Source organism: Lampris incognitus, chromosome 2, assembly GCF_029633865.1.
Source record: "Lampris incognitus isolate fLamInc1 chromosome 2, fLamInc1.hap2, whole genome shotgun sequence".
Taxonomy (NCBI): domain Eukaryota; kingdom Metazoa; phylum Chordata; class Actinopteri; order Lampriformes; family Lampridae; genus Lampris; species Lampris incognitus.
The window spans coordinates 107,347,035-107,359,794 of NC_079212.1; positions in this window are offsets into that span (position 1 = coordinate 107,347,035).

Consider the following 12,760-nt stretch of genomic DNA (forward strand, 5'->3'; position numbering starts at 1 on the left):
TGTACGTATGTATGTGTGTGCATGAATGTGTGTATGTTTTGCAGCGAATTAGGGGGGCAGCCGCGGGAATCGCCACAGCCGGGACGCGAACCCATATCTCCTGCACCGCAGGCGACAACGTTAACCAGTTGACTAAAAGGTTCCATCTGTTAGCCAAGGGCTAACGTGTCTACTTATTCGTGTACGTTGCACCACGCCATACCCCATCCTTCGCGCAGACGCGCTTCCCACTTCTGACACAAATGCAGCGAACTCAGGGAGGCAGTCGAGAACCGCCACATTCGGGACGCGAACTCATAGTATTTTGCACCGCGGGCAACAACGTTAACCAGTTGACTAAAGGGTCCGACCCGTTAGCCAATGGCTAACGTGTCTACTTATCCGTGCGCGTAACAGTATGTTTGTGCATGTCTGTCTTTATCTCTGCATTTCTGTATGTGAGCAGGACCATATATGAGTGTGTATGTGTGGTTTAGTTTGTGTGTGTGCGCACAGTAGGCTACGTCCCACATAACGCCCGGTGATGCAATGAAAACAATGACATTTACTGGACGTTCGGAGAGGACCTTTAGGGGACATGCTGGGGACGTTTTTTTGTTTGTCTGACTCATTCTCGCGACACTCGAGTAGCGCTAATCCATTTGAGAAAAGGCTGCATTTAGATTATTTTATTTATGGGTGAGGAGTGAAGGAAGCCATCTATGTGAAACTGGAAAAACCATCCTTCAACAGAGGAGGAGGTCTGCGACACCACCTATCTCCCACTTACTATGCCATCCTTTCATCTCTACCCAGGAGACTCAAGAAGCCTAGCCCCCAAGAAAAACAGTCGGTCACTAACGGCTCCAACGACTCTCATGACCACTGAATAATGAAGTCGAAACTAACACCCCCAACGACCGTCGCTGCTAAACAAATGCAAATCAATAGCTCCGGTGGAGACGGGCGCGGCTGGACATCAGAGCACAGGAGCACATATCTATGGCTCTGTTAGCGACGGGCGTTGGTAAACATCTGATCACAAAGAGCCACGCATATCAATAGCTGTGACAACGGCTCCCAGAGGATAAATACTGAGTCTCATCACCAGCCAGTCAGACTAGCTTGGTCTAGTCAGAAAGGCACGAACTGAGGGAGCCTCTTGGGTGAGAGGCGAAACGTCTTCACGGATATATACTAAGTCCAGTTGCACTTGATTCAACTCCTTTAGATAACCATGACCTGGATGAATGAGAACATTCACAGACACATTGTGCTCGTTAAAAATGCAAAATATATTACCAAAATAACAAAAAATAAATTTTAAGTAATTTATATTTGTATGTTTGCATTACAAAATTGCTATAGCAACTCCAAGCAACACCATAGTGCCATCTTTGATGGTAAACCATGCAAATAAATTCCTCTTAGACTTAAATCACACTATACAGAGAGACAGGGCCAGGATGAGAGGGAGGACTGAGTAGGTGAGACAGCACAGAAGAGACAGTGAGAGACGGAGACAGGCAGAGAGAGAGAGACAGACAGACAGACAGACAGACAGAGAAAGAGAGGAAACAGGCCGGCGTGACAAAGATTGAAAGCGAGATTAACTCTAATCCATGTAAAATTGCCATTCACAATGATTTTACATCCAGTCTCTCTTTACTGCCCGCTCGCCTGGTGCTACATTGCCAGTAAATTCACCACATCCTTGTGTTTTAGGTGAAACAGCTCATTCCTTCTCAGGAAATGAAAGCCTAGTTTAAAATGCCCATGGGGGAACAGTATACAGCGGCACTGCTGCATACATCTCATTTGGCTTAACAGAAACTGTATTATGGTTCAATAGCTACGCTAATGACAAGAGTGATAGCACTGAGTTTGATGGATGTGTGTTAACCAGTGCTGATTGGATTGGTATGCAACAATAGTCCGGATTTCACTACTGGGCCACACAAGGCTTGGTTTTCTTAAAGCCTACTCATCATTTTTGTCTCTCAGTTTCCTCCCAAAAAACAAAAAAAAAACACATTTTTGGGACTGTTAACATCTCATGCCTAGAATGGTAATTTGTGAACAGAGGCAGAGCAACACCACAGGGTTTTGAAATCAGCCAGTTGTGGTCAAAGGTATCTTTGACTTGTGTATTTATTGTTTTATTTAGGATATCATTAAATTCTGATAGAACTGAAGTCATGTCCAAGTACAGTTAATAATACACCGTGCATGTACGATGTGCTTATTGCCACACTGAAACTAAGCTCAATGTACCAAGAAAGACTAGAATAAAGGAACTGCTGTACTCTACTGATATAAACTAAAACACTCAATTCAAATAAGACACTTTCTAGGTAAGCAGTTACTGCTGGCAGTGTGTGTATAGCATATAGTGTATAGTGTGTGAGGTGTACTTTTGATAGAGTAGTGATGACACAGTCTCACCTCCAGCATCCACCAAGCTCGTTTTTCCCTTTCCTGTCCTGGCTGTTGGTGTACATGTGGCTGTCAAAAAACAAATTGAAGTGTAGCATCTCGAGCCAAAAGTTTTTTGTTATTTTTTTGTTTTTTTTTGCCTTTGTAATTTTACATTCCTTTAATTGAAGCACCTTTTTCTCTTAATGGTCTAAAGTTATGTTGCATTATCAGCACTGTCAGAAATGCATAATGGCACATTTATTCCATTGACAAAATCAACAAAAAGAATCAGGGCTGTGGTAAGGCTCAAGGAAGGCATTGCTCAGTCTCTCCAACTCTCATGCCCATCTGTTTTCCTTGGTTTCTATGTTTTCCATCTGTTTATAATTCCCCATTATTATTTTGTGCAGTATGTGCACTGTTTACAAATGCTTACCATAGATTGCATCACGTATTTTTGTGGTGCGTGAAATATACATGTATCACTGGTTGTCTAATCTTTATTTACACTTCCATTTCATTCCCATAACACTTCCCTATTCACTTCCTTTAATTCCCTGTCTTTTTCCTTTCACTCACATTTTCACTTTTTCGATCCTCTTTACCTCTCACACCCGTCTTGCTTCATCTGTCCATCCCTCCTTCACACTTCCCAATGTGGGAGCAACTAGGAGTCAGGTGCTGTCTGTGTTGATGCAGGAAAAAAAGAAAATAACTTCTAACAGCCTGAAAATGTAAATGTAATGGTTGAAATTTGCTAACAGTTGTTGGCCTTTAATTAGTCTCTGGCCATCATGGTCTGGGTCATCATATTCTACAGTCTCAAATTGCAATGTGTGGATGTGAAACTGGTCCAAGATGAGTCAAGTATGTCTTCCTGTCTCTCTAAACCCAGTTTCTCTTGTCAGTCTTTACTGTCACACTGGATAAAGGCCAAACCGTCAAAATAAGTCTTTAAGAGGTCTGGAGCAACTGCATTTGTCATCTTCCTGACTTGACTTGATTTGACTTCCTCTTTGACTTTTATGTTTCTTTAGTTTTTCTTATATGCAACAGGTAGGTATGGAAAAACACCACTGTAATGCACAAGTTGGTTTTTTTGTTGGTTTTTTTTAACAAGAACGCAGGAGGGAGTGGGATGGGGGTTAACAATGAAAAGGTGAGTGGATAATAAATATTGTAGCGAATTCGGGGGGTAGTCCGGGAACCGCCACAACCGGGACGCGAGCCTGTATTTCCCGCTCCGCAAGCGACAATGTTAACCAGTCGACTAAAGGGTCAGACCCGTTAGCCAAGCGTCAACGTGTCTACTTATCCATGCATGTTACAATATTTTTAGGGCTAGCAGCTGCTAAAAAATAAAAACTGCTACCAGCTGGTTTATGTTTATGTGGTACCCTTAAGGTCTGGATGGTAGCAGTGAGCTTGGTTAAAACCATGTCAGTTTGAAAGGGATTCATGTAGGAATTAAAGGATTTCATATAAAGATCATGTGGGTCCGCTGTGGCGACCTCTGGGAAACAGAACAAGCTGAAAGAAGAAGATATGAGGATCATGCGGGGGAACATGAGCAGGGTTAGCCTATAGCAAATCACAGGAACATAATTTTTGATCTAACTTGTTTTGATAAAAATTTCTATGTTTCTATGCCAGTCATATTTTAATCTGTAAGCATATGGGATCTGTGTATGTGCAGATGTACTGACTGCATATATGCATATAAAATATACAATTATGTGTCCATTTACATGTCATCCCTGACTTTTTTCTACCTTCCTTTTTTACCTATCTACTGTTCTCCACCTTGCATAACCTGCACTGCCTCATTCAAGCTCGGAGTGTGCTTTGTGAATGAGGGGTGGCCTCCATTCGTGGTGTGTTCGACTGAATGGACAGATTGTACTCTCACATAGCCATAGGGGGCAGTGCAAGATAGCAACAAATAGTTTTCAACACACCCTTACACTCATTCTGGCAAGGCCCTTTTCTCCCCTTCTCTTCTTGCCCTCCTTGTTTGGTTTTCCACTTCATTTCCTGCTTCTCTTTTTGTACCTCTCGCTCTTCCGCTATTGTTTTTGATTTCTCCTTTTGTTTTTTGTCCTTCCTTATTTCTTTCCTACTCCTCTCTCATGTCTTTCCTTGCTCCTTGCCCACTGTCTCTGCTTGTGTTCATCCTTGAACACTGCAACATTTTAAAAGCTCTGGAAATAATTTTACTGTATCATGTGCGAGGACATGTCCACCTTACGTCAAGTAAATTTCAATTCAGTTGTATTCTTCTATTGTTTTACATAGATAAATATTTTACTAAAGTAAACCATTTAACTTCGATTAATCAGCTTGTTATAAGAGTATAAACTCAATTTAACCCTTCTTTTTAAAAATGTTCCTTATGTTGTGATAACAAATAAATATGCAACTGTTAAACATAAATTGAAAAAAATGTGTATTGGCAAAATGAGATGGCTTATCTAAACACATGCTAAAATGTCCTGAAGTGAGGTTATTCTGTATATAGATAGTGGACAAATATACTATGAGTTCATAATTAATTTGTCTTGTACCTTGAATAAATTTCACTCCTTCACTCAGCTGGCATTTGCTCTTTGCACTCCTGTACATATTCATGTTAAACCCAAATGCAAATAAAAGTTTGCTGTAAACATAGAGACAAACCTTATTTTACTCTTCTTGTTATATATATCCGTCCCTAAATTCATTGCAACTCTGTTTTTAATCAATGCACCTCTTTCTCACTCACTCTTTCTTCCCTTTCCCAGCTGCCCTTTACTGGGTTTAGCCTCTTCATCCTTCAATCCGTAATCTTTGCTATTGCAAAATATTTCATTTTTATCTATACATATACTTTTACTGATCTCCTTGCATGTCCCCACAACACTAAGTGTGTCTCTTCTTCCTTCCTTCCTTAGGGCAGGAGACAGGAAGATTAGAGGCTGAAGACAGACAAAATAGTCATTTGAATTGGGTTAACCTAGATTATGACTTGATGATGTAGGTCAGCCTGCAACTACTGTGACGAAGATGCATATTAAAGTACCCTCAGATATAGACACAGTCACTGAAGGCACCAGCAGACCAACAGTTTATTTGCCGCAACAGCTACTATAAACACAAAATAACTTTATGCAAAGAAAAAAAGCCATTATTAGGGTAAAGAGGAGTTTTTTGGAGTCTTTTAACCAAACATTCTTTAAAAAAGGCATTTATTTGCCAAACTGAACATATTTCTGCTTAATATGTGAGACCAGAGTGATTTGTAGTCAATCATTAGTAAGTTCTCAGTTTTGAAAATTCCCTATAGTTAAGCAATCTGGAGGTGCATGTTGTTTGTCTCTGTGATGTTAAGCACACAAAGCTGGACCCTGAATGTTTTCTTATATGTTATTCACCCCATTTCTGCCATATTGCCCAGCAATCATCACATTTGTATGTTTGCTACTAATGGCAGCTTGTACAGTTGGTAGTGTAGAAGATTTATCGTTACAAAATTGTGCATGTCTCCCTTTCTCCCTTGTATTTGTCTCCCTTTTCTATATTTTGTTTACTACTCTACAGAGTAGTACTGGGACATGGTACAGATATAAGATAGTGGACACACTACTGGCAAAGTAAACCATCAACATGTTAGGGTGTGTTCGGGTGTTGTGAGTGACTGGATTTTGTGAAGTCTGTCTAATTTGACTACATTTCTCCAAACCCATATTTTTCTTCCAGCCGTAAGAATCAGAGTTGAAATAAGTTTTATAAGCCAAGTAAGTCTGCACATACAATGGATTTTACTTTGTTGGTTGCTCACACAAATCACCCAGAACATGACAAATAACTGCATAGTAACAGCTTAGCTTTAAGGCTATAAATGTTAAAAAAGAGAGAAGAATAGAGCCACAAGTAGCCATTCCACTGTTTTGACTCCAAAGTTAACTGGAAACCTGCAAGAATGTGAAGGCTGAAGAGTTATGAAAGGCTGAAAAGTTGTATAACTGTTAAAGTATGGTGGAATTGAGGAAGGACACTGCTACAGAGAATGGCAAAGGGATAAACAGACTGAGGACAAGCTGTCTATGTTCATGTGTGCACTGGAGTCCTTCAAAAGCAAACAAAGTTTAACATTTCTTTGGCAGGAGGTGGTGATGACTTTTTATGCATTTGGTCGCACACATGATTGTGTGTGTGTGTGTGTGTGTGTGCGTGTGCGTGCGTGTCTGTGTGTGTGTGTGTGTCCGTGGTTAATCTCGGAAACTACTGGACCAATCAGCCTAATTTCTTTTTTTTTTTGGTGCAGTTATGACTATGATTGGGAACCTCTTGTGGTTGTGGTGATTATAAACCTTCCAAAAACGTTTGTTCTCGCTATCTCGCCCTCTCTTTATTCAATCTCTAGCTCACTCAACCAACACTGCTCCCTGTCTCTGCACACATGCGAAAGGTTGACTTAGATTGGGCACCGACAGTAAAACCAAAACATTATGTATTCGGGTATGAGTATTGAAAGTAGACGAGATGTCTATCTTATTTCACAAGCCAGCAAATAATTCACTGCTGATCTCAGCACAGGTGAACTGGAGGAACACTGGGTGAACCAAAAATAAGTCACTTTAGTCACCTAGCCGCCATGTTTGACATTAAGAGGGGGATTATACACGGAAGTGCCAAAGACTCCAGTGTTAAAACTCCGCTATAAAAATATAATTTAAAGAGTAGAATTAATCACAGTCACAGCTGGAAATAATTTTAATAGCTACAGTAAAACATTTCTCATGGCGGAGCTATGTTTTCTTACCTTTGGTTTATTGCTTTAGAATAAATGAAAGTCATTCACCTTTATTCATTTTATATTGTAGCGTGTTCAGGTTCACCGGGAGTATAAGTGTTAGTTGTACATAGTTGGGGAAGATGTTTTGCAATTCCAGGGGGTGGTACACTGTTGCTGAGTCAAGGGTTAGTGGGTCAGGTCTATGGAGATAGACGAAGTTGTCGTGGTGGGAAGGACCTCTATTTCAGACTTTTGCCACATTCCTATCTACATTGAGGGTGTTTCATGTACTGCCTTAGTGGACACGGAGTCGACAGTCACGGTCGTCTGGCTGGAGGCAGTGCCACTGGGGACATGGCTGGAGGACACAGCTGTTAAGCTCCATACAGTAACTGGTAAACTAGCACCAATGATGAGGAGGGGACAGCCAATGTCTATAGTTGGGGGGAGGAGTATGAGACATCTAGTTTGGGTAGCAGAGGTACAGGACATGTACATCATGGGCCTGGACTTTTTGAGGGATCACGGCTGTCAGCTGGACCTGGGAAAGGCCACATTGAGTTTTGACGGGGGTCATGTTGTGAATATGAGGCCGCAGGACCCTCAGTGCATGAGAGAGCTGACAGCGGTACCCCACAGATGCTGTGTGGGGGGAAGTGAGCATGCAGGCCATATGCGGATGCTCAGCACAGCCCAGCTAGAGTCCCAGTTAATTTCCTTGCAGACCCTGCATCCTAGGGAGCAGGACCGGCTGGGGGTATCCCAGAAAAGACACGAGGGGGGGCTCAACGTCCACTGCTGCTCCTGTTACTCCAGTATATGCACCGCAAGCCCGGGGGTAGCCATGTGGAAGGGCTGTGGAGGCTCACTGAGCAGCGAGAGTGAGAGGAGAAGGATGGTAGTTATGAGCGAGATCTAGCAAAAGAGTGCCAGTGACCTGGAGGCGCAAGAGCAGGAGCAACTGTGGCAGCTGCTGATTGAATTTCAGAACTGCTTTGCATGTGATAAGGAGGAGTTGGGACAGACCGCCTTTGTGCAGCACTCCATTGGGATGGGGGATGCCGTGCCCATACGGCAGTGCTCCCAGCGCCTCCCCTTGGGTCGGCAGGAAGCAGCAGAGCAGGATCTTAAAAAAATGCAGCGTATAGGCATAATGGAGCCCTTTGAGAGCCCCTGGGCTTCACCGGTGGTCATGATGCCAAAGAAGGAGGGAGAGTGGCACTTCTGTGTGGACTACATGTGACTGGTAAGGTCACCCAGAAGGACTCCTATCCCCTTCTGTGTGTGGATGAATGCCTGTATCTGGTGGCTGGCTCCTCCTGCTTCTCCACCTTGGACTTAAGGAGTGACTACTGGCAGATCCCGTTATCACCTGAAGCACAGCCCAAGACTGCATTCTGCACAGGGAAGGGTTGATGGCAGTTTAAAGTCCTTTGTTTTGTTTTGTGCAATGTGCCTGTAACATTTAAGGGCTTAATTGAGAGGGTGTTAGCTGGGGTTCTGCATACTGAATGCCTGTTTTTTTTTAGTTTTTTTTTAGATGACATCCTGGCTCATGGCAGTTTGTTTGATTTAGCTGTAGCAGCACTGTGCAGAGTGCTGGAGAGGATCGGGGGGCCGGGCTGAAGCTACACCCCGACAAGTGCAGGGAGCTGACCTTCCTGGGGCACCACATAGGCAGCAAAGGGATTGACACTGCAGAGGAGACGGTGCACATCGTAAGGGAGTGGCCACCCCTGCAGAACAGAGAGGGTTAAAAAAAATTTAGGGCTGGCCTCCTACTACAGTAAGTTTGTGCAGGGGTTTTCGTGCATTGTAGCCCCCTTATACAAGTTACTTCAGAAGGACCAGCAATTCTTATGGTCAGACAGCCATGGGAAGAAACGGCAGCTCTCTCCCCATGGACAAAAGGAATGTGGGCCAAGTTCAAGACTCTGTAGCTCCTAGACAGGGTCCTCCAACAAGCCTGAGTGGAACCAGCAACCGGGGGAAGCGGTGGAAAATGGTGGTGCCCAAAGTGATGCAGGAGGTGGTTCTCAAAGCCATGCATGGCCATGCAGGCTCAGGTCACTTTGGGGTGACGAAGATGCTCTGCCGGCTGCAAGAAGCCTTCTACTGAGGATGTCTGAGGAGGAACATTGAGGACTTTTGCAGGCGCTGCAACCTCTGCACAGCTTGCAAAGGGCCACAGGGCCAGTCGAGGGCTGAGCTACCACAGTTTCCAGTGGGAGAGCCCATGCAGAGGGTGGATGTTGCCATTGTGGGGCCATTCCCACACACAGCACAAGGGAACGACTTCATACTCACTGCTGTGGACTACTTCACTAAATGGCTGGAGGCCTATGCACTGCCAGACCAGGAGGCAGAGGCCGTTGTTAATGCCCTGGTTGAAGGAATGTTTAGCGGGCTGAGGGTCCCAGAGTCTATCCATAGGGACCAGGGGAGACATTTTGAATCCAGGGTTTTCTTCACCATGTGTGAGTGGCTGGGAATCACCAAGACTTGCACAACACCCCTCCAGCCCCAGAGTGATGGGTTATTGGAGCAGTTTAACCACACCCTAGCTGAGCAGTTATCTATCTTAACATCCATCTATCAGCTCGACTGGGTTTATGCACTTACCCCTGGTCCTCATGGTGTGTCACTCTGCAGTCCAGGATTCCATGCACACCGGCCATCTTGATATTGGGCAGAGCAATGAGGGCCCCTGCAGCGTTGGCCTTTGGATGGGTCCCGGATGTTCCATCTGCCCCTGCAGGTCCAAGCTATGCCAGGCAGCTTCAGGACTGTTTGGACATTGCACATGCATATATACCAAGAGGCAATTGCAGAGTGCAGAGGTGCGGCAAAAGCAATAAGAAGAAGGAATTATGACCTCTGTGCCAGGGGGCAGCACTTTGCTTCCAGGGAGCTAGTTTGGGTCTAAACCCCGACCTGGGAGAGGGGCAGGTGCCTTAAACTGGACAGCCACTGGGTGGGGCCTTGCTTGGTTTTGGTCTCTAGAGGAGGTTTTCTATCAGGTACAACTGCCGCTATGGGACCGCAAAGTGGCACTACACCATGACCGGCTGGCACTAAACAGGGGCTCTGCAATTCCTCAGATGACTGGAGGGGAGGGGGGATCACCCATGTTGTGTGCCGTGACATTTGAGGGAGGGGAGGTTGTAGCAACCAGCCCTGATGACACAATAAGTGGGACCCAGTTTGCTGTCCCAGTGCCCAGCTCACCTCCTTGGGGGGCAGGGCAATCCCAAACAGCGCCAGGGGACAGAACACCTACAGGGCAACCGAGGAGGCAGTGAAGAACTCCTCTGAGGTTTAGAGACTTCGTCCTTGGGGTCGAGGACTTTGATAAAGGGGGGGACTTTGATAAAGGGGGGGTAGTATAGCATGTTCAGGTTCACCAGGGGGGTATAAGTGCTCCTTGTATATAGTTGGGGGATATGTTTTGCAGTACCGGGGGAGTTGTACACTGTTGCCAAGTCAAGGGTTAGTGGGTCAGGTCTATGGAGAGAGATGACCTGTAAGTTGAGCTTAATGGCGGTGTGTACGGCATGACTTTGGCCTACAACAGCCTTAAATAAAGCAACGCTCAGTTGTAAGTTTCGAAGTGTGTATGTGTTTGTTTTTTTTTAAAGTGGTGAATGCTACAATACCATAAAAAGCAAGACGTTTGACCACATCTGAAGTCTTTTAAAAAGAGCCCCTTCTTCCGGTAGGAGAAAAAAGGGGTGGTTTGTCACCAATTCCGATCAGAGAAGGGGAGATACACCTGGTTGAGATCTGCACTCTACTGAGTGCACTCTTTTAGTTGTAGCAATGTTGTTTGGTATGATTGTGTTTGTAGTGGTGAAAGCTCATGCATGTTTGAAATCTTTTATATAGTTATATTGAATAATGGTCAAAATAACAAAAGTATGTGCCCCTTTTGGCATCATACTTCTAGCATTTTAAAATATTTTTCTTTTTTTTCACTGATGTTGGCTGTCTCTCTAATCAAATTCTCATTGCACCTATTGCCAGTCCTTGCATCAAAATAAGGACATAAGCACTAAGTTTTATGAGGACTCGGCAAAATGTTTGCATCTGACCATGTTTAGATTTGGCCCCACCCTTTTCAGATTTATTCAGAGTTGAATCAATTCATCTGGACACAACATTTATTGACAGAAACGTTTCATCACTCATCTAAGTGACCTCTCCAGTCTAACCTGACTGTAAGTATGCCCACCCTTATAAACAATACAGTTACATAGTGACCAAAACCAATGACCAGTTTCATATGCAAATATGGGCGTGACCGTTAACTGTAGTTCAGTGGCCTGTGTACTATGCACAGAGGAATTGGGAATGTTTGCAATCACAGATGCAAACAGACGTAAGATGGCGACAGATGTATTCTTATCCCAAGGGAACGATTTATCAAAAATGTCAACCTTTGGAAAAAAAGGGCTTTACTTTTCATCCCGGCTGCGGTGGTTCCCGAGCTGCCCCCCCCCCCCCAAATTCGATACATTGGTGTCAGAAGTGGGATGGTGAGATCGTGAAGCACTGTGAGGCCATCGGAAGCGTTTACGCCCAGAGGTGTGAGGGAGCTGATATGCTGAAGCGATCCCGAAGGATGGGTGTAGTGTAACATGCACAAATAAATAGAGCGGCCCCCCAAATTAGCTAGCCCTTGGCTAACGGGTCGAACCATTTAGTCGACTGTTTAACGTTGTCGCCCGTGGTGCGGGAAACAGGGTTTTGCGTCCTGGCTGCAGCAGTTCCCGGGCTGCCCCCCTGATTTCGCTACATTGATGTCAGAATTGGGATGGTGAGATTGTGAAGGACCATTAGCCAAGGGCTAGCGAGTCTATTTATCCACTCATGTTACACTATATATATATAGGCGGCACGGTGGCACAATGGTTAGCACGGTCGCCTCACAGTAAGAAGGTCCTGGGTTCGAGTCCAATCTTGGGGGTCGTCCCGGGTCATCCTGTGTCGTCCTGTGTGGAGTTTGCATGTTCTCCCTGTGTCTGCGTGGGTTTCCTCCATGGGCTCCGGTTTCCTCCCACAGTCCAAAGACATGTAAGTCAGGTGAATTGGCCATACTAAATTGTGCTTAGGTATGAATGTGTGTGTGTGTGTGTGTGTGTGTGTGTGTGTGTGTGTGTGTGTGTGTGTGTGTGTGTGTGTGTGTGTGTCTGTGTGTGTGTGTGTGTGTGTGTCTGTGTGTCGCCCCTGTGTGATGGTCTGGCGGCCTGTCCAGGGTGTCTCCCCGCCTGCCGCCCAATGACTGCTGGGATAGGCTCCAACATCCCCGCGACCCTGAGAGCAGTTTGGAAAATGAATGGATGTATGTATATATATATATATATATATATATATATATATATATATATATATATATATATATATATATGTGTGTGTGTGTGTGTGTGTGTGTGTGTGTGTGTGTAAAATGCAGTGCTAGCCATTTGATCCATCTTGTCACTTAGCTGCAGATTTGACCTTAAATTTATCTTCAAATGTTGAGTGGAAGTACTTTGGTGATTTGGACACAGGGTGAACTGAATGACTTGAAATCAGAGCATGGTCCGTGGA